Source organism: Mustela nivalis (genome assembly GCF_964662115.1).
Source record: "Mustela nivalis genome assembly, chromosome: 6".
Lineage (NCBI taxonomy): Eukaryota > Metazoa > Chordata > Mammalia > Carnivora > Mustelidae > Mustela > Mustela nivalis.
In genome coordinates, this window is record NC_139025.1 from 143,764,380 (window position 1) to 143,789,550 (window position 25,171).

General features: G+C 43.5%; 1 long non-coding RNA gene and 1 pseudogene across 2 annotated transcripts in view; one reads left to right on the plus strand and one right to left on the minus strand.

The window, feature by feature from the left end:
* Positions 1–24,879, minus strand: LOC309868124 (lysM and putative peptidoglycan-binding domain-containing protein 4 pseudogene; annotated as a pseudogene). The gene is made up of 3 exons: positions 24,829–24,879; positions 24,472–24,732; positions 1–612 (listed from the first exon to the last, which is right to left on the minus strand). The product of its transcript is annotated as a lysM and putative peptidoglycan-binding domain-containing protein 4 pseudogene (transcript).
* LOC309867667 overlaps positions 1–25,171 on the plus strand; it is a 720,752-nt gene that overhangs the window by 258,564 nt on the left and 437,017 nt on the right. The window lies entirely within an intron of this gene.

Sequence of the window (25,171 nt, forward strand, 5' to 3'; positions counted from 1 at the left end):
CTAGTTCTCTGCCTGGGTGGTTTGACTGAACTGGCTGTCTGCAGAGGGGACAGTTGGCACTGGAACTGCTAATATGGGGACTTGCCCTGGAACTGCACTCACGCTCATCGAGCCATTGGGGACAGCAGTTGTGTTCAAGCTACTGGGGATCTCGCCAGTAGCTTGTATTTTAAAATAGACCAAGTAAAACACTGGTAAAACAATCCCAATTAGAAGCATGATAAAAACGGCATTCCACCACTGAATTCCACAGTCAGCACCCTTCGTGGGGGTCTTTGGAGAAGTTGGGAGCAGCGGCTGATTCGAGGTCTCTGCCGAGTAACTTTCATTTAAAAAGATTTCTGACTGCACCACGCGCTCAATATTCTCGTCAATGCCCTTAAAGAAATCTGTCAGTGGGCTGGAGAGGGCACCGGCGCCTACAGCTGCTCTATCTGGGTCTGGCTGCTCCTCGAAGGTCACTCTGGTCTCTGAGGATGGGCTCAGGAGGGATCTGAGTTCTCTGTGGGTCTCTGTAAGGATCCCATGATTTTTCACTGGAATCTTAATAGATTTCAAAGCATATAAGTCTTGTTCTCTGATCAAGTTGTTGACTTTCTTGATATCTGCGACCTAGGAAAGCCACGAAGACAAACAGCACAAAACATGTAAACTCCTTAGAATGAATGTTCAAAAAGTAGCTCTTTCTGGAAGAGGATCCAAGCCCACCCCGCTTACGAATCTGATGAATATTGGAAAACCGCACCTAGGCACAAAATTAGTTTAGGCTGAATAAAACTGTTTTTTGACTTTAACTCAGCCTGAATGTATAGCATAATCATCACGTTTCCATACAGATGTACAAGTTTGAAAAACATAAGATCAGTTTTGGAAGAGTCTCTTGCTAATTCAAAGTGTGACCACAACAAAATATTTTTAGGTGAAACCCAACCTCGGCCAGCTCTTTTTTCTACTTCTTCTAACTTTTGAGGCAACAGTGCCCCCATCTGGCTGACTTCCCTCCCACATCAGAACCCAATTCAGTAGCTGATTATATTAGGGATCCCCAAACACAAAGCCTCAGCCAGCTCCACACTCAGAACGTATTTTAACTGTTATAATACTTAAAGAGGTATGTCCTCAGGATTCTACCATGTTTCCTTGCCCAGAAGTGCTGTATGGCATATAAATTTATTTTCTAAATAAAATGACCTAGGGGTAATATACTTTGGAAGGTTTCACACACTTGTGATAATTAGAAACATATAGAAAATCATGAATCAAGCTGGAAAGTATGGACTGAAATCTGTTGCAATTTTAGGACTGGAAGAGAAAGGAACAGCACTGTGAGTTTTACAAAGTTCGGGACAAACTCCTTCCACAGTCGAATCTTAAGGGAGGGGTGGTGCAGACCATTAAGTGAAAGAGAAACCCTCCCTCAAGCTAATGTTTGAACTTAACTTGAAAGCATTAGAGGTGGACCTTAAGATTTGACTCATAAGCCCACTAACTAGAGTGTAAATACAGCCACAGACCTTTAGATAACACCTAATTCAAACCAATCATCTCTATTATTTCACTTATTGAGCAACTGTTTTTATTATCTAATTGAATTGAGGTAGCAGATATTTTTAACAGATCACACCTGAAAACTAAACCAGCTTGAGACCTGTTTGTCTTTACCCTTAGTGAATTAAGACCAAATTTATATTTACTTTAAATTGGAAAATTGATTGCTTTTTGGAAGCATTATATGTAACATCTTCACAGATGTATTAGACATCAGTATTCCAGGAATCCCACTGCATCCACTCAGTGTAGGGTTGGATTCATTATCAGCCCATGTTCCATAAACCACACTGCATGCCTACAGAAAAATCTCAGTACAACTGAGAGACCACAGTAAGTCCCTAGAGACAAGCCTCTTTATTTCTTCTGGGAAATACAGCATCTTATACAATGTGTTTAACCATTTGAACCTTGTTAGATAAATGACAAGAAACTAAGGAGTAAAAGGTTTCTAAAATATATTGGTTAGATAGCCTTAGGGGAGGCCACAGAAAGTTATAACAGTGTCATTAGCGAAATGAAATAAATCGTTTCAATCTAGGAGAAAATGCAGCAATTCTATAAATACTTTCCTACTTACTTTGCCATGTTAATCACTCTGAATGCTAAAAACATAATTAAAGAGAGAAACAGGGTTATACAGATACACAGCATACAAAGCCTAGATCATGCAGTTCTAAGAGAGGACATAAAACTTGACCAAATAAGCTATAAGCAACAAGAAAGGGTCAGAAAAAGTGAAGCAGCTAAAAAAGCAAGCCTACCAAACAAATCTTGGATAAATTCTGCTGGCATCTTTGGCCATAGTAGGTCTTAAACAAAATGTGCTTGGGGAAAAACAAACAAACAAACAAACAAAAAAGGTGGGGGGAGGTGGAGGGGGACATCTGGGTGGCTCAGTTACCTGAGCATCTGACTTTTTTTTTTTTTAAGATTTTATTTATTTGAGAGAAAGACAGAAAGCACAAGCCAGGGGGAAGGGTAGAGGGAGAGGAAGAAGCAGATCCCCACTGGGGCTCAATCCCAGGACCCTGGAACCATGGCCTGAGCCAAAGGCAGCTGCTTAACCAACTGAGCCATGCAGGCGCCCCTGCTTAATCCATCTGGGACCTCGAGGTATCAACTGAGCTTATGACCTATGTAGGGTAGCTGGGAATGGAAGATTGAACAGTGGCAGAGAAGAAGGCCAGAGGCACAGAGAAAGGAGGGTCCTGAGCAGGAGGAGTATTTCAAGATTCCCGTCTAGGGGCTCCTGGGTGGCTTAGTTGGTAGAGTGGCTTTTGGTTTCAGCTCAGGTCATGTCAGGCTTTTAGGATCAGGTCACACTTAACGGGGAATCTGCTTGAGCTTCTCTCCCTCTGCCCCTCCCCCCACTCATTTTCTCTTTCTAAAATAAATAAATAAGTCTTTAAAAAAATTAAAAAAAAAAACAAAAACAAACTCCATGCTTCCCCCTTCAGCTCCTCCTCCTGATGCACCCCCAGAAATGCAATGGTGTTACCAGGAAACAAAAGCACAGCACTGCCACCATGGAAAGCTTTGATTTCTTCCCCTTTTAAGGCTGCTTCCCTCTCTTTGGGACTTGTGCTAAGAACTTGAAATGTACAATTTCGTATCATTTAAGAGAGAAGGGGTATTAGGGAGCTGAAGGGGCAGCCACATGGCAAACATGAAAGGCTGCTACAAGACATCTTTATAACCTCCATTCCCATCGGGGTCCTTCTCAGAGCCACCTCCCTGCAGAGCTAACTGAGGCTTGAAGAGCCAGCCTGCTTATGCCCTGCCCTTCAACACAGGGCTTTATTTTATCCAGCGATTGCTAGGGAGAGCTACAGACGGCAACCAGCAGACAGTGATAGATAGCATTACCTCTTCTCATTGTCATTTTCAGTTTCATTTAGGTTCGGCTGCCTTAAGCCCTGGAAAAGCTTTACTTAAAAGACTGGGCTCTGCCTTTCCAGGTTTATCAAAATAAAGCAGAAGTCGAGCTGGCTAGTTTTAAGGGCACAAAGGAAAACACGGTTTGGGGACTGGAGGTTTTGAATTGCAGGAGGCAAATAGAGCAGGCTCCTGCATAAGACTTTAAACATCCAAATATTTAAAATAACTTCCCCCACGGCCTCCATCTGAATTCTCCTGCCTTTGTAATCAACAGAAAGGGAATGGCTCAGCAGCAGGTCTTCCTAAATTCCAAGGATTAAACGGCACAGATTGCCTTTGCGATTCAACAGCACATTCTAGAAGGAAAAGTGTTTTTGTACCGATGCCTTTCTTTTGGGGTATTTGTAGAACAGCTCTCAGTTTTTGAGACTTTAATTTGGAAATGATAATAGTTATTTACTGAGTGCTTTAATGTGCAAGGTAGGGACCTTTCAAGGACTTTATATATAAGATCATTAAACTCTGACAAAACCGTGTAAGATACATAGGATGAAGAAATTGAGACTCCGATAATTTGCTAAAAATCAAAGAACTAGTGAGTAATGGCGAAGCAGAATATAAGAAAGAAAGGGTATTAGAGATTCAAGGGGCTGGTGTATCTTCCACATTCCAAGTCATGCCTTGTCCATCAGACCTCACCTCTGATGCATGTAAAATAAATATCGCCATATTTTTCCAAGTTTAGGATGGTATCGATGGTAAGATGCTCCTTTGTGTAGCTCAAAGGGGAAAAACGTCTGTGGCTTAAACTGACGATTAATTCCAGGTAGACTCGTGTGAGAACAAATGTGTCCTTCCTATCCCCCCAGAATCAAATCAGAAGTTTGGGAGTTAGCCAATGAGGAGGAAGCTGGTGTCTTGTTTTCCTATTAGTCTATGATGTTTGGGTGCCCTGATTATATACCTCTGGAGAATATCCTAGATATAACCTCAAGATAGAGATTATTCAAGGGCGCCTGGGTGGCTCAGTGCCTGAGGAATCCAGTTCTTGCTTTGGGTTCAGGTCATGATCTCAGGGTCGGGGATGGAGCCCTGCATCTGAGCTTGTCCCTCGCACTCCTCCTCCCCCATGTGCGCGCAGGCGGGCTCTCTCTCTCTCTCTCTATCAAATAAATAAATAAATAAATAAATAGAATCTTTTTAAAAAGAAAACGAGGATTCTACCTAGAGAACATTTCTCAGGTAGGTCTTCCTATCTCAAATGTAGCTGGTGATTAAGCCCAGTCATATCACTCTCTTCCTCGAATCTCTTTTTTTTTTTTTAAACAGAGAAAGCAACAAGCAGGAGGAACAAAGGAACAACAGGCAGAGAAGCAGGAAGAAACAGCCTTCCCACTGAACAAGGAGTCTATGTGGGGCTCCATCCCAGGACCCTAGGATCATGACTTGAGCCTAAGATAGAAGCTTAACTGACTTAACCACCCAGGAGCCCTGCCCACCTGGAATCTCGAAACACTTTCCCTGGTTCTAGACAACTTCTGCGGCCTCCTCCCATACCACCTACCCCAGGCTCCAGGTAACTGAGAACACCTGTGAACACATCCTGTGTCCATTCCTAGCTCCAGGCCTCTCCTCCATATGTTCTTCCCCTAAGTCTCTGCCCATAAAAAAATCCTCATTCTTCAAAAGTAAGTTTGAGTTCCTTAATGAAGTCTTTGCTCACTTAAAACTCATTGACCTCCACCAGAGCTTTTTTTTTTTTTCAAGATTTTATTTATTTAACAGAGTGAGAGAGAGAGAAAACACAGACAGAGGGAGAAGCAGGCTTCCTGGTGAACAGGGATTTGGATGTGCGGCTCAATCCCAGGACCCCAGGATCGTAACATGAGCTAAAAGCAGACGCTTAACCAACTAAGCCATCCAGGGGCCCCCACTCACAGCTCTTAATAGTTCTCTGTAAATCATTGGTATGCCAGCCACCTCATTAGTTATCAAAGTGACCATCTGCCTTTCTCTGTCTGATTTATATCCATATCCCTAACACCCCACACAAGGCTCAGGTTATAGTGGAAACTCAATTGATATTTACGGAATGAACAAAAAATTAAATGTCCCTTTTCTAACATATACCAGAACCGACAGGGAAATTGTTTTTAACAATTGTGAAATTGTTTTTAACTTTTGCACTTTTAAAGCTCCTGATGTCCAGACCCCCCACCAAAAGCAGTGAAATATCAGAACTTCTCAACTGAAGCTTGGGTTCAGTACAGGCATTGGTGTTTTGCAAAGCTTCCCAGGTGATCTCAAGGTACAACCAAGGTTGAGAATCTGACAATTGCCTCGATGGCAATAGTTCTCAGTGTGGTCCTAGCTCCAGCATTAGAATATCGCTCTCATCTTATTTGAAATGAAAATTCTTAGGACCCACCCCAAACTGTAGAATCAGAAATGGCAGGGCTGCGGGGATGGGGGAAGTGGACAAAAATCTGTGTTTTAACAAGACCTTCCATGATACAAAGTCAAGTTTGAGAAGCACTGCCTTAGAAGTTTACTTTAAATAAGTCTATACAGACTCTGTAAATAAGGCCCTCTCATATTCTGATTCCTGTCTGGCCCCTATTTCTTCATAAGGTTGTGCATACCCACAAGCACAAGCCCCTTTTTTGGAAGATTTTTTTCCCCCCAACCTAGTTTGGTCTTACAGTCAACATCAACTTATAGTAAAATAGCTTAAGAAGATACTTTATGTGGGGTTTTTTTTTTCAATCTTTAAAACAACCAAGGAAGTATTCTCCTGGCTATATTTTGAATCATGAAAAAGAAATGGACAAAACCCAACATACATGGAATTTGTCCCCCATGTTATGTCTGATGTGAAGTGTGCCATCGTCTTACAATAAATCGAAGACATCCATCCCCGATGGATGAATGCCGGGGGGCACAGCAGAGATATGACCCCAGATCTGTCCTACCATTGGGGTGTTCTCAGGATTTTCAAGACCCCCATTTTGTTATTTTTGCCCATAATCCCATAGTTTTTGTAAAGAAAATCTGCTGCTCTCAGGAATTCCTGGCTATCTCTTGAAGGGAAGTGTTCATTTTGAGAGCATTAAGTACTCAATGCTGTTTCCTACTCATTCGCAGTGGTATACACTCAGAGCTTTCTTTTTCTTTAAGACCTGGGGAAAAGGGATGGTTTCAACACCTCCAAGAGTGGAGGGGCTGTTTTCTTCTAAAATGTCTGCTTCTCTGAAACTCATATGCTTTGCTCCAAATCTATGGTCTGAATTCTAGGGTTTGTTATTAACATGGCTCCTTTTTGAATCATGATTCTTATAAAAGTTGTACAGGCTCTAAGCTAGGCTCTGTGAGGGATCAGCAGTGAGAAAGATAGACAGACCCCACTTGCTCCCGAGATTCAAAAGCCTGGTGGGAGGTGTCGTCTGAGCAAACCCTCCAACATCTGTCCACTATCCACCTGCAGGACTTCTCTCTCTTTTCTTTCTTTCTTTTTTTTTTTTAAGATTTTATTTCTTTATTTGGCGGAGAGAGACAGCTAGAGAAGATCACAAGCAGGGGGAGTGGGGGAGGGAGACATAGGCTTTTCACTGAGCAGGGAGCCCAGAGCGGGGCTAGATCACAGGATCCTGGGATCATGATGGGCTCCTGACTCGAGCCAAAGGCAGATGCTTAAGTACTGAGCCACCCACACGCCCCTACAACCATGACTTCTAAGAGGACCTGAAGGTCCTGCTATGGGAGACATACTTGATGTCCCCACAGGATACCCAGGGCAGAACTTGTTTCAAAAAATAAGGCTCTGGGACGCCTGGGTGGCTCAGGTGGTTGGACGACTGCCTTCGGCTCGGGTCATGATCCTGGAGTCCCGGGATCGAGTCCCGCATCGGGCTCCCAGCTCCATGGGGTGTCTGCTTCTCTCTCTGACCTTCTCCTCATTCATGCTCTCTCTCACTGTCTCTCTCTCAAGTAAATAAATAAAATCTTTAAAAATAATAATAATAAGGCTTGTACTAAAAATAAAAATAAAAATAAGGCTCTAACAAAAACAAAACAAAAGTCTGACAGTCAAGAGCAGCCAAATAGGAGACTCTAATCTACCCCTCCCCAGCTCTCCATTTCCCACACCTGCATTTCAAAACCAAAACCAAACAACGCATATGATGCAAAAGGCTCTGCCTCACATGAAAACAGGCAGCCTTGGCACCACTGAAAACACCCTATTTCCCAAACCAGCTCATTAAAATCTCTCCAGGCTATCCAAGCTCCGCCCCAAGACCCCTGACTGACATCTGTTTCTTTGGTTTTCATTCTCCAGCAAGCTTGTTCTGATATTTTGTAAGCCACAGACTCAGGACAAAGTCAGAGGACACTAATGCATATGTACACTTGGTGGAAAGAGATTGAAAAGAAGAAAGTTGAAACACTGACATGATACAATACGGAAGGAAGCTCTGGGTCATGGCTCTAGTGCTCTCTGCAGTAGGTCTCTGCTGTGGGTCATGCTGAGTGCTTCCCTAGACCACAGCCTGCTCTGCTTTGCCTTCAGCCAGCCCTTCGGAGGCTGGAGGCCCTGCATCACTGGGGTTCCCCTCATGTCCCACAGGAAGATTTCAGCTCTGGGTCCTCTTGTGGCCTTCCAGAACTGCCTTTCACTAATTTTCTGTTTCTTTTTAAAGCATAACTTTAGTTTGGGGCATCTGGGTGGCTCAGTTGTTAAGAGTCTGCTTTCAGCTCAGGTCATGATCCCAGAGTCCTGGGATGGAGACCCACATCAGGTTCCCTGCTCAGCAGGAAGCCTGCTTCTCCCTCTCCCACTCCCCCTGCTTGTGTTCCCTCTCTTGCTGTGTCTCTCTCTGTCAAATAAATAAATTTTTTTTAAAATGTTTTTAAAAAAACCCATACTTTGGTTTTTTATTGGGCAAGAACATATATGACTTGATAGTAAATCAATCCTACCCTATAATTACAAAATGATGCTCTTTACCACATTGTAAGATTTCAATTCTCAGCCAGCCTATTTCTGATGTCTTCATGGGAACTCATGTGATATAATAATAAAATGGCTGTATCCCCACCAGGTTATTCAAATCCCCACTTAAATCCTACACAAGGGGTGCCTGGGTGGCTTGGTGGGTTACAGCCTCTGGCTTTGGCTCAGATCATGATCAGAGGGTCCTGGGATCGAGCCCTGCATCGTGCTGTCTACTTGGTGGGAAGCCTGCTTCCCCCTTTCTCTCTCTGCCTACTTGTGAACTCTGTCTATCAAATAAATAAATATAAAAAATCTTTAAAAAAATCCTACACAAGTGGCCCCAACTTTTCTATCAAAATAAAGACTTTAAGACACAATATGGTTTAAGAAAAAATGGAAACTCCATATCCTTAAACCAAACAATCTGAGGGGCGGGGGGTGGTGGATGGGGAGAACCAGGTGGTAGGTGGTAGGTGTTAGAGAGGGCACGGATTGAATGGAGCACTGGGTGTGGTGCAAAAAACAATGAATACTGTTAAGCTGGAATGAAATAAAAAATTTTTTAAAAAATCTGGCTTTTTCTGTACAACTAATAAGCAGTGTTTTCCTCTGATTAAATCGTCTTTCATTCAAAGAAATATTTCATACCTGACGTTCTTACACCCTATCCAACTGCTATGGGATAAACTGTGTTCCTCCAAAATTTATGTTGACGTCCAAACGTTGGCTTAACTAAGAAGGTGAATGTATTTGAAGATAGGACCTTTTACAGAGTGATTAAGCTACACTGAGGCAATTAGGGTGAGCCTAATCCAATCTGACCGATGTCCCAATAAGAAAAGGAAATTCAGACACACAAAGAGACACCAGGGACATACACTCACAGAGAAGGGAGGTGGCCATTTGTAAGCCAAAGAGCAAAACCCTAGAAGAAGCTGAACCTCCCTGTACCTTCATCTTGGAGTCCAACCTCCAGAACTGTGAGAAGATAAATCTCTGCTGCTTAGCCCCCCAGCCTGTGGAACTGTGTCGTGGCTGTCCTAGTACTCATACAACAACCCGTTCAAAGAGACCAACTGAATTATTAGTAAAGAAAACAACATGTGAATTACCATCTGCTTTCCTTGGCATTTTAAATATTTTTCACATGTCATGAGTGTATGAATTTTGAAATTCCCAGCGGGAAAACATACTTGAAAAGCCTAATGGCAGATCAGTTGTACTGTGTCTGCTGTGTTGGGGCAGGCAGTAGGGACTGTCTTCCAAGTCCCCCGACTTACTATATTAAAAGGCCAGATGTTAGTTGTTTGCATGAGGGTGTCCCTCATTAAAGGATCTGTGTTGTTTTTCTTTCAGCAAAGGCTTTATTTGTTTAAAAGACACGAAGCTTGACTTCCAAATTCAAGGGACCATTTACTGATGAGATTCGTAATTGTCCCAGGTCCACTGCCTCCACCTCAGACTCTAAGACAGGGAGTGTTGTACACGTGACTTATGAATGAAGGAATGAATCCCAAAAGCAAATTTCTGAGCAAATCAGAAAATCAGGACAAGAACAAGAAGGAAGCCATATTAGGTAAACTTCAGGTAAAGTTTACAGATAATTGACTCAGATTTATCCCACGATGGGGGATCTCTGGATCACTGGAATGTAGTTTGCAGCTCAGCCCTGTCCTGACCAAAGGCAACAGGCATGGAGATTTCAAACTCCCAAATCCATCAGTCACTGGCTTAGAAGAGAGGAAATTCCCAGACTCTGCCAGACCAATCCTTCGATGGTCATGGGGGAAGCTTCAGGAGCTGGTTATTGGGAGCAAAATCTCAAAATCCTGGGACCCTAATAATAAAAGAGACCGAAGGAGATCTGGTGGGAGTACCAGCATTATCCATCACAGTAAACACTGAATTACTCTGTTTCGTCAACTCACCTGTAAGATTCTGGGTCATATTCTGGAAGGTCACCATAGACTTCTGGAGTCTGTATTAACAGCTTTAAGAACTTCAGCATTACCCAGATTTTTATTTGGCCAGGATATTCCTCTCATTTCTACCATGCCCCTCCCCCTGCCCAATTCCAGACATTCCTTCCTCAGGGAAACCAGCTGGAATGAGCTACCTCCTCTATAGGGTCTCTGTATGCTCTCTCCCTCCGGGTCCTGCCACATTCTTCACCCAGCCCATCCTCCTTCTGAAGGTGTCTCTCTCTCTCTCTCGTCACATCCTTCCTTCCTACTTTCTGATGTTCTACATTTTTCCAGACTCTTGGCTGCATTTCTTTCACCACTGGACTGACACCCTTACTACAATCTGGTTGACAAACAAGAACAGTGTCTTGTCTGGGGCCCCTTTTCCCCAGTGTCTTGGAAGAATGCGTGCTTTCCCCTGCCACCTCAGGCTGGGTTGAATTAAGACTTACATGCATGTCCCTGTCACAGTCTCCAGTGAGAACATTCGGGTTTTGCAGTGTGAAGAGTCCCTTGATTTCTCCGCCTTTACACTGACTAATTGAGAATTAAGCCTAATAGGGTACAGCAGAAGTAGGCAGAAGAAAAACATGAGTCCTAGGCTGATACCATTTACCTGTGCCTTGTAGGGCCAGCTCAGACCTCATCTTTACACACTGCTTACACGTGGTGAAGCTTTGCTAAATGGAATAGATCCACAGGTCCTAATGAGTGACTCAGGGCCTCGGCTCCCCTGGCTTTCCATAACCAAGAGTTCAGTACTTATCAAGGCCCCATATCAATCCAAAAGCTCTTTCTGTCAAAGAGAATAAATTCCTGCTAAGCAGGAACTTGATGAAAACCTCAGTGGTCTGAGACTTTCCTCCTGGGGTTTGTCGTTGTCCCCTACAATATCTTGATCTACCTCCAAAACTTTAAGGGCCATTGATGGGATCTGCTTGGACCGTAACCTGGACCATCTAGGGAAAATTGTTCTGGATCCTTTTCCAATGGGGACATTGTTTTAATTTTCTAGGGCTCTTGTAAGAAATTACCACAAACTCGGCGACTTCAAACAGCAGGAATTTACTCTGTTTTGGAGGCCAAAAATTAAACATCAAAGAGTTGGCAGGGTTGGTTTCTGCTGGAAGCTCTGACGAGAATCTGCCCCCTGAGTCTCTCCTAGATCCTGGTGCCTGTGGCAATCTTTGGCGTTCCTTGCCTTGCAGACGAATTACTCCAAACTCTGTCCCTGTCTTTGCATTGACTTCCCCCTGTGTCTCCTTGCATCTTTCCCTTTTCTTACAAGGGTATTTATTCACTGGACTTAGGGTACATGTTTTTATAAGAATGAGTTAAATCTGGGGTGATTTTCATCTCAAGATCCTTGACTTAATTATATCTGTAAAGACTCTTTTTTCAAATAAGATAACAGTTACAGGTCCTGGGGTTTAGGACATGGACATATATTTCAACCCACTAGAGGAGTATTTCTGAATACTCAGTTATTAGCTTCAAATATCCATCCAAAGACAGCATATGTTCTTTTTTTTTTAAGATTTTATTTATTTATTTGACAGACAGAAATCCCAAGTAGGCAGAGAGGCTGGCAGAGAGAGAGGAGGAAGCCGACTTCCCACTGAGCAGAGAGCCCGATGCAGGGCTCGATCCCAGGACCTGGGGATCTGACCTGAGCTGAAGGCAGAGGCTTTAACTCACTGAGCCACCCAGGCGCCCCAGCACATATTCTTAACAATACACAGTATGAGGTAGAGTAAACAAAGGAAAGTCCTCTTTTATTTTGGGGAAAACAAATACCCGAGCATCTCTCAGACTATGAGGTAATAGGGTTTTCACAGAACTCATGTCTCCTTCCATGAACAGACATAAGCTTGACTAAGGCCAAAGACCTTTCTTGTCTTCATTCTAGCAGCTCATGTCACCAGGATGTTTGGCCTGTGTAATATGTTACAAGTGACTAAGACAGTTGTGCCTCTGTAGACTAAGTTGTGACATGGAGCCAAACAGCTGGAGTAATTCTGCGGTGAGATGGTTGTGGCCATCCCAGTGGATCAACAGGAGAACTTTCATCACCTTGCTCCTCCAAAGAGATCACATCCAAATAATAAATGTGATTGGAGTTACCACCTGCTAAACCTCAATAATGCACTTTCTTTTCTTTTTCTCAAGATTATTATTTATTTATTTATTTGACACAGAAAGAGGGATCACAAGTAGGCAGAGAGGCAGAGAGAGAGAGAGGGAGAAGCTGGCTCCCTGTGGAACAGAAAGCCTGATGTGGGGCTCGATCCCAGGACACTGAGACCATGACCTGAGCCAAAGGCAGAGGCTTAACCCACTGAGCCACCCAGGTGCCCCAATAATCCACTTTCATTCTCCAAGACCAATCCAAGATCAATTGAACTGGCCACATCTGATAGTTAAGTAAAAATAAAAAAGATACCGCCCCTGTCATACCAAGTGCCCGCCCTAACGCCCATCTCCCAATGTGATAAGCAGCTGATAGATGAGTGAACACGACATCTGAAACTAATGGTGTGCTATATGTTGGCTAACAGAATTTAAATTAAATAATTTAAAAAAACCCCACCATCCTCATATTTTCCCGGAAATTTTTTTGGTTGGGGGTAACATTAACTTTAAATATTTCTCCATAGAAATTATAATACCTCCGCATTATTAGTTTGATTGCTAGAGGGAGGTCCATACGTTTCAACTTGGATCCTCTTACCTTAATAGCTCTTGTATCAAATCTGAAAGGCATGTTCGTACAGGATAGACGGTATATGCAACAACTACATGCTCCCCAACCAGAAAATTGATTAAAAAAAAAAAAAAAAAGACTCGTGATCTGCTGGAACTATGAGAAGCATTTGTGAATCAAAACTCCATTTGTTCCTTGACCCTTGTAAGACTATTGTGACTAGTGCAAAGCAATGGTACACTGAGATCCCAATAATTAATGGTACCTATAGCCAGTGTCCAGTGACCCTTGGAAGATGTGAGTAGCTCATTCTCCTTAGAGAAAAATAACCCTGCTACATAGTTGATGGGAAGTTAAATCAAAGATTCAATATGTGTATTTCTGATCTTTGTTTTTTTGTTTTTGTTTTTTTGTTTTTTTGTTTTTCCAAAACACCAAAGGTACCCATTCGAGAATCAGGCAGTGACATATGACATTATGGTCCAAATTAGGCCACTATTCTCTCCAAACCAGAAGTAATTTTTCAATTAAAAGAGCCATGGGAAGGGGATTTCCACTTTGGAGAAGATGGACTCTTCCCAATATTTTTCAATATGGACTCATCTCAAAATTTCTTTCTGTTCCTCTTACCAAATACAATTAAAAATCCTGGGCAGGGGCACCTGAGTGGCTCAGTGGGTTAAAGCCTCTGCCTTTGGCTCAGGTCATGATCCCAGGGTCCTGGGATCGAGCTCCACATCAGGCTCTCTGCTCAGCATGAAACCTGCTTCCTCCTCTCTCTGTCTGCCTCTCTGCCTGCTTGTGATCTCTGTCTGTCAAATAAATAAATAAAATCTTTTAAAAAAAATCATGGGTGTCTTCTCTATTTAAAGGAGAAACAGAAGTCGACAAATACAATTGTAGACCTCAACACCCCTGTCAACACTGAATGATACTACTAAACAGAAAATCAGCTAGTATAGGGAATACAAGGTACCCTCAACCAATAGGATTTAACTGACATTTATAGAACTGCCCCCCCAACACGAATGGCAGAATACTCATATTTGAGACACATATCAAGACAGACCACATTCTGGGCCATAAAACAAACCTCAACAAGTTTAGAACTGCAATGATACAGAGCGTGTTGTCTGACCACAACAGAATTAAACCCGAAATCACTAATGAAAAGATAACAGGAAAATCTTCAAATACTTAGAAACTAAAAACACACTTAAAAATAATAAATGAATCAAAGAGGATGTCTCAACGGGAAAAAACAAACAAACATTAACCTGCATGAAATTATGGAAACCCATCTTTCCTTCTTTAAAGCTGTCTGGGGTATGAGAGGGAGCTGTCTCATCCTATCTTTCTGGAAGATTCCATGCCCAATAATCTTCAAATGGTAGAGACACCATGGTTCCAATACTGACCCTCAGTAAGCACTTTCTTCCACATGACCACATGCTATAATTACATCAATTATTTAAATCAGAATCCTAATTCTTAAAAGAAAAGAAATCTAATTCTCTTCAGCCACACCTCAGTCAGATAGACAATCTGACTGTCGCTGCTGTTCTATTCGCTTAGTTTATACTGCCTTCAAGACACTACTGGATCCCACACTGTAGACCACTGGGTAGAAGAATGCTTGGTGGCACACAGTGGAGCCCAGCTCTGCCTAAAGAGACTTGGTAACTTCCAGAACTGATGAGAACCTGGGCAACCAGGCTTTGAAACTCAGCTAGGATGAGGAGAGACCAGACGACAGGATGTATAGGCATTTCTTACACAGAACTGTCCTTCTAGGATATCTTCACCAGCAACGCTGTCACTAGAGCTCAACATCATCAGTGCAGGACTCTCAATGCTGCCATAGCACCGCCCCCCACCCCCGGCCCCAGAATAATGTTCCAACTCTCTCGATAGGACATGGCCACTACTTAAGAAATAAAAGTTCCAGAGAAGAACATCCATCTGGCTCGCATGCCACCAAGTCAGGATTCACAACTGGATTTACTTGACTTCACCCTAAAATTAAGCTATCTGGTCTCCGAGGAATGGCCTTCAAAATCTGGGTAAGTTAGGGTGCCTGTGTAACTCAGTCAGTGGTCTTCGGCTCAGGTCATGATTCCAGTGTCCTGGGATGGAGCCTCACATTGGGCTTCCTGCTTGGTGGAAACCCTGCTTCTCCCTCTTCCTCTGCCTGCCAGTCCACCTACTTGGGCTCTCCCTCTGTTAAATAAATAAATAAAATCTTTAGAAAAAAAAACAAAAGATTTGGGTAAATTAGAAAATTGTTGTGGAGGTAGGGATGATGGGTGGGTGGAGGAGATGAAATTGATGGGCTAAAGAAATTGATGGATTAAAAATAATCTATTATTAAATTCTTTATTTGCCTCTACCTATTGATTGACAGACGGGAAGGAACACCCAGGCCAAACTGATATATTTTATGGTGAAACTGACTGTATTACCTTACTGAAAAGACCAGGAGTAGATCTGACTTTAACTGATAATTAGTCAAGAGTTCAACAGTCCAGACTTTGGCTTTTGTCTACTTCTATCCCCGCGACTACTCCTCAAACTCAGTCTTCTACTCCACATGGTGACAAGAAGGCTGCTGCTGCTCTTCCGTCCTGGTCCTCTCAGCTTCAAGCCATGTAACAAGGGGAAGAAGGATCTCTTTCATATGAGTTCAGCAAACCCACACTGTTCCTCACTATGTCAGCCCGGGACACATTCCCTAAACCCTAGCTTATCACTACAATGAATATGATGTTCTGCATTGATTGGCCAGGCTGGTCTAAGGCCTAACTTTTGGAGGGGTCTAAAGCAAGATTTTACATAGAGGCCCATATAAAATACGTAAAATTATTTTGAAACTATAAATCAAATTATATTTTAAATAAAATACATTCTATGCTCTTAAAAATATACCTTCATAATAACCTGGGAGGAAGGTCTGCATTTAGAATTCTCAGACTCTGTAGATGGCCTGCTCCGGACTATAGCATCCTTGAAAAGGGAAGCCCGGGGGCACCTGGGTGGCTCAGTGGGTTAAGCCTCTGCCTTCAGCTCAGGTCATGATCCCAGGGTCCTTGGATCAAGCCCCACATCGGGCTCTTTGCTTGGCAGGGAGCCTGCTTCCCCTTCTCTCTGCCTGCCTCTCTGCCTACCTGTGATCTCTCTCTGTCAAATAAATAAATAAAATCTTAAAAAAAAAAATGGAAGAGGGTAGCCCAAAGCCCGACGAGTTCTCTTTCCCTTCTTGACTCTGGCCTACAGCCTAAGGGGCCACATATGCACACATATGGTCCACACTGCCACAAACATCTAGCTTTACCCACCCAGGGGAGGACATACCCCCTGCCTAGTCTGCCCTCAGGATGGGGAAGAGGCCACCATGGGACTTGGAAGCAGGTAGAGATGTTTAGGCTGGTCATTTTCGGATCCTGGGTACTTAGATCCAGAACATGGACCAGAATGGGAGGTGCGGGGTCCTGTGGGGTGTATCGACTGGGCCCAGGGTATGTTCCCCACTGTGCAGATGACTATGAAGCAGGATCCAAGACAGGAACCCACTTGCAGGGGTTGTTGAGCAGAGAGTCAGCTACTCGTCCTTCCCTTTGGCCAGGAGTGGCATCAGTACCAGGGGAAACACAGGGCCATCGAATGCAGATCTTGGAGGGGTCCTCCAGAAAGAAATTAGAGACAGTCCTTGGACTTTGCATGCATGGATATTTGGTGGCTAGGAAATGGTGAACGCCAACAGCATCCATGACATTAAGTATATTTTAACATCGAATAGGTGTTTCTGGTTCCCACTTTGTTGCTCTTCTGTGTCCACCATGGGTCAGTTTGGTTTCCTCCCAATTTAAATTTCACTGCTTTCCCCACATTTTATCTTTTCCTGCCATTTCCTGCTGCCGCAGTGATTCCTGGCTGTGACCTGGACAGAGATTCCACTGGAATCTAATGGAACATTACCCCATGGAACATACACCCCATTGCCTCTCATGTGGACCATTGTAACTGCCTCCTTACGGGTCTGCTTCCCTGAATCCAGTTTTGTTCCCTCACCCTTACCCCTGACATGTACCTCTCACTGCTGCTGCATTCTATCAACAGACATTATCTGTCCTGTAGTCAGAGCCAGAATCTTTTAAAAATAGTTTTTAAAACCTAAATATTGCACCTGCCGCAAAGACCCCCAGCCCTCAGGAAAGCACTGCCGCTCAGTGTGGTTGGCAAAGGCTATGTGGTCTGGGCCAGGTTAGCCTCCCCTACAAACCCTCTCTCCACTTTGCCCCTTGGGCCTTTCCTCCCCTGTCATGGGGGATTTCTTTCACTTCTTCCGCTCTACCCTCACCCCATGTAGCTCTCTCCCTCCTTGTCTGGACTCTCTTATCTCCATAGTTTCACAAAGAATTGTCCCTCTTTTGACTCCATTTATATCTCTCTCTTTACTTTCACTTTAATTAAATAGACACTTGACATCACAGTGTTTTTTTTTTTATTTCTTTTCAGCATAACAGTATTGTTTTTGCACCACACCCAGTACTTCATTCAATCCCTTCCCTCTCTAGTACCCACCACCTGGTTGTCCCAACCCCCTAACCCCCACCCCTTCAAAACCCTCAGATTGTTTGGTTTAAGGCTATGGAGTTTCCATTTTTTCCTAAACCATCTTGTGTCTTAAAGTCTTTATTTTGAAAAGAGAAAAATTGGGGCCACTTGTGTAAGATATTTTTTTAAGATTTTTTTTATATTTATTTATTTGATAGAGAGTTAAAAAGTAGGCAGAGAGAGAAAGGGGGAAGCAGGCTTCCCACCAAGTAGACAGCCCAATGCAGGGCTCGATCCCAGGACCCTCTGATCATGATCTGAGCCAAAGCCAGAGGCTGTAACCCACCGAGCCACCCAGGCACCCCTTGTGTAGGATTTAAGTTGGGATTTGAATAACCTGGTGGGGATACAGCCATTTTATTATTATATCACATGAGTTCCCATGAAGACATCAGAAATGGGCTGGCTGAGAATTGAAATCTTACAATGTGGTAAAGAGCATCATTTTATAATTATAGGGTAGGATTGATTTACTATCAAGTCATATATGTTCTTGCCCAATAAAAAACCAAAGTATGGGTTTTTTTTTAAAAACATTTTAAAAAAAATTTATTTATTTGACAGAGAGAGACACAGCAAGAGAGGGAACACAAGCAGGGGGAGTGGGAGAGGGAGAAGCAGGCTTCCTGCTGAGCAGGGAACCTGATGTGGGGCTCCATCCCAGGACTCTGGGATCATGACCTGAGCTGAAAGCAGACTCTTTTAAAAACTGAGCCACCCAGATGCCCCAAACTAAAGTTATGCTTTAAAAAGAAACAGAAAATTAGTGAAAGGCAGTTCTGGAAGGCCACAAGAGGACCCAGAGCTGAAATCTTCCTGTGGGACATGAGTGTCACCCCAGTGATGCAGGGCCCCCAGGCGCCCAAGGGCTGGCTGAAGGCAAAGCAGAGCAGGCTGTGGTCTAGGGAAGCCCTCAGCATGACCCACAGCAGAGACCTACCGCAGAGAGCACTAGAGCCATGACCCAGAGCTTCCTTCCGTATTGTATCGTGTCAGTGTTTCAACTTCCTGCTTTTCGATCTCTTTCCACCAAGTGTACATATGCATTAGTGTCCTCTGACTTTGTCCTGACTCTGTGGCTTACAAAATATCAGAACAAGCTTGCTGGAGAATGAAAACCAAAGAAACAGATGTCAGTCAGGGGTCTTGGGGCGGAGCTTGGATAGCCTGGAGAGATTTTAATGGACTGGTTTGGGAAATAGGGTGTTTTCAGTGGTGCCAAGGCTGCCTGTTTTCATGTGAGGCAGAGCCTTTTGCATCATATGCATTGTATGGTTTTGGTTTTGAAATGCAGGTGTGGGAAATGGAGAGCTGTGGAGGGGTAGATTAGGGTCTCCTATGTGGCTGCTCTTGACTGTCAGTCTTGTGTATGTTTTTGTAAGAGCCTTATTTTTATTTTTTGTAAGAGCCTTATTTTGGAAACAAGGTCTGCCCTGAGTATCCTGTGGGGACATCAAGTATGTCTCACATAGCACGATCGTCAGGTCCTCTTAGAAGTCATGGTGGTGGGGGCGCATGGATGGCTCAGTCCTTAAGCATCTGCCTTTGGCTCTGGTCAGGAGCCCATCATGATCCCAGGATTTTGTGATCCAGCCCAGCTCTGGGCTCCCTGCTCAGCAGGAAGCCTATGTCTCCCTCCCCCACTCCCCCTGCTTGAGATGCTTCTCTTGCTGTCTCTCTCTGCCAAATAAAGAAATAAAATCTTAAAAAAAAAAGAAAGAAAGAAAGAAGAGAGAAGTCCTGCAGGTGGATAGTGGACAAATGTTGGAGTGTTTGCTAAGACAACAACTGCCACCAGGCTTTTGAATCTCGGGAGAACAGGTGGGGGCTTCACAGCTTTGCGGGGACCATAGCTGAAGCCAGATCACATCTGACTGCATATCCAGAGGCAGCCGGACCAGCGGTGGGGCCTCACCTGGGCGCATGCCGTGTTTTGAGCTTTCCTGTCTTTTTCACACCCCGTTCAGCCATGTTGCTGAGTCTGGTTACCTGGTCTTCTTCTGAATTTTGGGAGTTTGCCCAAAGCCTTGCAGATAACATTCCTTTTTACTTGAGTTAGCAAAGTTCTTTCGCTGTGGCTTGTAGCAATAAATTCCAGCAAATCACCTTTCTTTCGGCACTCATCTTTCACCTTTCCCTCCTTGGTTTCCAAACCGAATTTTCTCACCTGCGCCTAGAAATCTTCCCCTTCCTGCGTTTCCGGGAATCTTCTCACGTTGGATGTCCTCCTTCCCATAACTTTCTGCAGCAAAGATCCCGCTAGCCAGCACCTCCCCGCCCCAGCCCTTTCCTCTGACTTAGTCCCAGGATGTTCTCTGTCTCGCCCTCCACCCCTTGGGCTTCATTTCTCTGTCTTGGCTACTTCCTCCTCCTTGTTTACACCCCTGTCTGGGCCTCTTCCTTTTCTCATAAGCGTTCTTATTCATTATACAGTGGAACACATAAGGCACCTGTTCCAAGAGGGAGGATTTTGGCCAACTGCAGCTGTGCCCCAAGGATCGGCCTGAGGCTCACGGCTCTTCTCTCGATTAAAACACTCTGCGAAAGTACCAGGTCTCACCATGATGCCTCTTCACCCCTGGACCCAATCTCCCTCCTGTGTGTTTCGACACGCACACCATCCTTTCTACAAACATTGCGTGCATCACCATTCTCCCGATCCCTCCACAGCGAAGCCTGAGAAGCACCTCTGATCCTTTGCTACGTCTGACCCCCACCAAGTCCCGTGTGCAACCTGTCTTACCTCTGGCCCTTCCTTTCCATTCCCCTATCGCTCCCTGCATTCAGTCCATCTTCCCCTGACAACAGGGTCATTTCTGAGATAATTACCTTTCTTCTAATGACTTTTGTTCTCACCTTTCGCACACACATCCAGTAAAGATTAGTCATCAAAAATATAATGAACCTTATATGAATATTTAAGAATCAGGTACTCCTTTGGCTTGGGTGGGGTAAACCTTGCCCTTTTCTACGTTATCATGTTCTCAGCATGAATTACTTTAGGGAGATGCTGATCTCTGAGCATCCAATGTGAGCTGATCGTCCCTCTGATCTAACTGATGGGGTGTAATGGAGGGAATTTTTGGAAGATAAGAATGTCAGCATTTTGTACCGTAAAGGACTTTGTCTTAGACTGGAGGACTAAGATATTCTCTTTATAATTACAATACAGTTAGATTTTAGAACTGAACAGAACCTTTAAAAATTATTTAATCAACTTGGTAATAAATTAATTAGATTAACTTATTAACTGACATGTAGAGAGGTGAAGTCATTGGTCTGAGACTTAGCTCTAGCCTAATTCCCCACAACTCAAATCCTTAAGCTCATATTCATATCTTTTTTTCCCCCAATTGAGGTAAAAAGCGCATGATATGGAATGTACCATTTTCATTCTTTTTAAGTTTGCTGTTTTGTATTACTAACTAAATTCACATAATTGTGCAAGAGATTGCTAGAAATTTTAATCTTGCAAATCTGAAACTCTATACTCTGGGAAGAACAACCTCGTTCCTTCCACCCCTCAGCCCTGGGAGCCATGGTTCCACTTTCTGTTTGTAGGAATTTGACTGCTTTATTTTTTATTTTATTTTTATTATTATTTTAAGATTTTATTCATTTATTTCACAGACAGAGATCACAAGTAGGCAGAGAGGAGGAAGCAGGCTCCCCGCTGAGCAGAAAGCCCAGTGTGGGGCTCGATCCCAGGACCCTGGGATCATGACCTGAGCCGAAAGGCAGAGGCTTCAACCTACTGAGCCACCCAGGTGCCCCTATTTTATATTATTTTTTCAACCACTTTAGAGATCTTATATAAGGGGACTCAGAAAATATGGTGTGTGTGTGTCTGTGTGTGTATGTGACTGGCTTATTTTGCGTTAGGCAATATCCTTAAGTTTCATGCATATTGTAACGTGTGACAGAATTTCCTTCTTTTTAAAGAATAATATTACATTTTCTTTACTCATTCACACCACATTCTCTCAGCCCATCCATCCATCCATGGGCTCCTGGGAATAGGGCCCTATGAACCTAGAAATGCAGAAACCCTGTTCAGATCCTGATTTCAGTTTTCCACAATACAGAAGTGGGATTACTGAATCATAGAGTATTTTTTAATTTTTGGAGGAAACTTCGCACCATGTTCCACAGCAGTTGCACTGTTTCACATTCCCACCCATCTGCGCTCCAATTTGTTCACATCCCTCTACAGCCCTGCCCGCTACCAGAGACGTCTTCCTGACAGGAAGGGTAGGCTGATGCGGCAACCTTGGTAGTCATTGTCTTTGAAGAAATTGCCACAGTTTTCTATCAACCACCACCCTGATCAACTTTCATCAATACTGAAACAAGACCCTCCTCCCAGCTAAAAGATTACAGCTTGCTAAATGCACAGATGACGGTTAGCAGTTTTCAGCAAGAAAATATTTTTTACTTTGGGTGCCTGGGGGACTCTGTTGGCAAAGCAATGGCCTTCAGCTCAGGTCATGATCCTAGAGTCCTGGGATCGAGTCCCGCATGGGGCTCCCTGATCCACGAGCAGTCCGCCTCTCCCTCTGTTCTTCTCCCCTCTCATGTTCTCTCTCACTCTCACTCTCTCTCTCAAATAAATAAATAAAATCTTAACAAAACATATTTTTTAAACAAGGCTTAATTTTTATTTGTTTAGAGATAATGATATTGCCCACTCACAAGACTGCAGTGTCGTGGGATAAACACCTTTTATATGCACTGGGAAACGTGAAAAAAAAATGATTTCCAGAAAAAATATTAATTATTGAATTATGGGCTGTATGGTGACATTTGCATTATTGTGGTGGCCTGGAACTAAATCTGCCTGTCCTGGGCCCTGATGGCAGCACTTTCCCCCTCCTCCCTCCAGGAAGGCCCAAGAGTGGGAACAGCTCCCCCTGTTGTTAGGATCTGGGAGTCTCCCTCTGCTTTTTGCCTTGCTTTCTGCTTCCACAGCTCCAAGGAACAGAGCATCTATCTGATACATTGGGCAATTCTCCTTTTGTGTATATACGAGCTAGGTATATTTTGCATATTATACAAATTGTGTGAACATCATTTCTTTCTCTCTTTAAAATTGTTTTAAAAATTGGCAGCTTTCTTTACTGTTCTATTACTCTCTGTTACCGCCAAACTGACTAAAAGTGCCTTGTAAACTGCATGGGGGAGGTCTGTTTGCTTGCCATCTCTGAAAAACTTTCATTTTCGCTACATAAAACTTAAAAATGTCTAAATATTTAGCAAACAATATCTTAAACAAAAGTAAAACAAATTTTAAAAAGTTAACAAAAGGAGAAAAATTGTACTTTAAGCTCTGCTAAGATAATTAATGAATTTAAGGTTAGTCTAATCAAAATTTTATGAAGTTGGAATAGGGAATTGTTGTTTAGAGTTTTCTTTTCCCCAGTTTTTCAAATCAAAATTTATTCAAATACATATTAATTTACTTGTGCAGATGTCTAATACAAGCTTATGTGTATGAAAACAGCACACAAAAATGTTCATGCCATAGAAAAATGTTCTTAAAAAAAGAAAAATGTTGATTATTTTAAATGTTTGTATCCATGCTAAATTTTGATAATTATTAAAGTAACTAGAGATCTTTAACTTAAATCTTTAACTTAATATTTTCTAGTTTTAGAGGGTCTGGTGAAAATAATACATCTGTAAAAATTACAGGAAATGACACTTTAATGGAAAAATACTATCTGAAAACTAAATCTACTTGAATAAAAGCAATTGTACTATCAATTAAATAACTATCTAACTAACTATCTATCTAAATAATACCTAAACCTAAAAAGAGATAAGTCCAAATAACTTAAAGACAGAAAACACATGCAGATGTTATGCTGTGGTTGTGGGAGTTCAGGACGGGCCTGTGGTGAGCTCAGTCAAATCCGCAGGGGTCCCTGGTGGTGTGGCCCAGCTGCCTGGGCCCTCAAGTCCTGGCTCTTCTCCTTCCTGGGGGTGCCGATGATCCAGGGGTTCTCTGACACTTCTGGGCCTCTGTGGGCAGCTGGTGGAGGAGCAGGAGTAAAAGGGCCACTTGGGAAAAGCTGGAAGTTGGACTCTGCTTTGGCCAACATTTGCCTGTTGTAATCACTTTCTTTCTTTAGCTCCTTGAGGCTTCTCTCGGTCAGCACAGCTGCCATCCAGCTTTCCTGAGCTCTCTTTGCATGGAAGAGGATCCCCTTTTGATAGTGTATGGCATTTTCCTCCAATTGTCTCCTGGTGTCTTCAGCGATGTCCTTGTAGAAGTCTCGAGTCTGAGACATGGCCTTGATGTTTCTACGTGTGCAGGAAAGATTCCACTTAATGTCTGCACACTGCTCTTCTGCCTCAGACCATTTTCTCTCAACGGGGCTGATGCGTTCTTGATATAATTGAGGCAGAGTTTGAAGCTTCTGTTTCAGCTGCTGAATCTCCTCTTCAAGCTGTGAATTTTCATGCTGCAAAGAGGCCTCCTTGGCTTGAAGATCTGTTATTTGTGCCATAAGCTCCTCATTCATTTGCTTTCCTTCCTGCAATTGTCTGGCTAGTTCCTGCTTTTTCGCTTCAGCACTTTGAAGGGACACGTTAGAATCAGCATCATCAGTGACACGCTTCAGATCACCCTCTGACCCGTGGATGGGGCCACTGTCATTTTCTGTTTCCCTCTTTTCCTCGATCTCACAGTTGACATGACCCAATGATCTCCAAGGTGAGTGGGCCCGGGGAAGGTCTTCAGCAGGTTTTCACCCACGGGTACTAACTGGCTGACTTTCTCGTTCAGGGCCTGTTGGAATCCTGCGTTTGACTGTCCTAGACTTTCTTTCTCCTGCTCCATTTCTTGGAGTCTCTGCTTCCATCTCAGTTTCCTGCGCGAGCCGTTCTGCACTCTGTAGATCAGGAGAGTTTCCATTCAAATCACCTAGGGTTTTCTTCCAAAGCTCTTCTCCATTCTTCTCTGAGGCTTTGAAGATGGGTCTGTCACCGGTCTCTTGAGATGATTTAGGAGGCTGGCCCTTCAGTAACTTTTTCAGAAAGTCAACAATATTCTGAAGAGACAGCCTACAGTGGTTTGTATTTATTGCTGATAAGCACGAGGATTTTAAGGTGCGAAGACTGGCCTCTGCCTCGGGCAGACCTCGGGCATCATCAGCTTGTGTCAGCGGTTCCATATTCTCACTGCCTTTTCCACAGACTTCAGCGTGGGCGAAACACCTTTTGCCTGACACCTTCAGCCTTCTCAAAATGTGTTGTTTCTTCACTGGTAAAACCAGTATCACAGTTTATACCAGGATCTCCCAGGGTAATCCACAGACCTGAAGCGTGCCTCTGGCTTTCAGAAATCACCAGCGGAGGGCCACACAGGTGGTCTAGGACCAACTGGAAAGTGGATCTATGGCATGCAGGAGGCCATCCATGGCTGTGGAGAGCTCCCCAGCTCTGCCTCCAAAGGCCAGTGTTCTC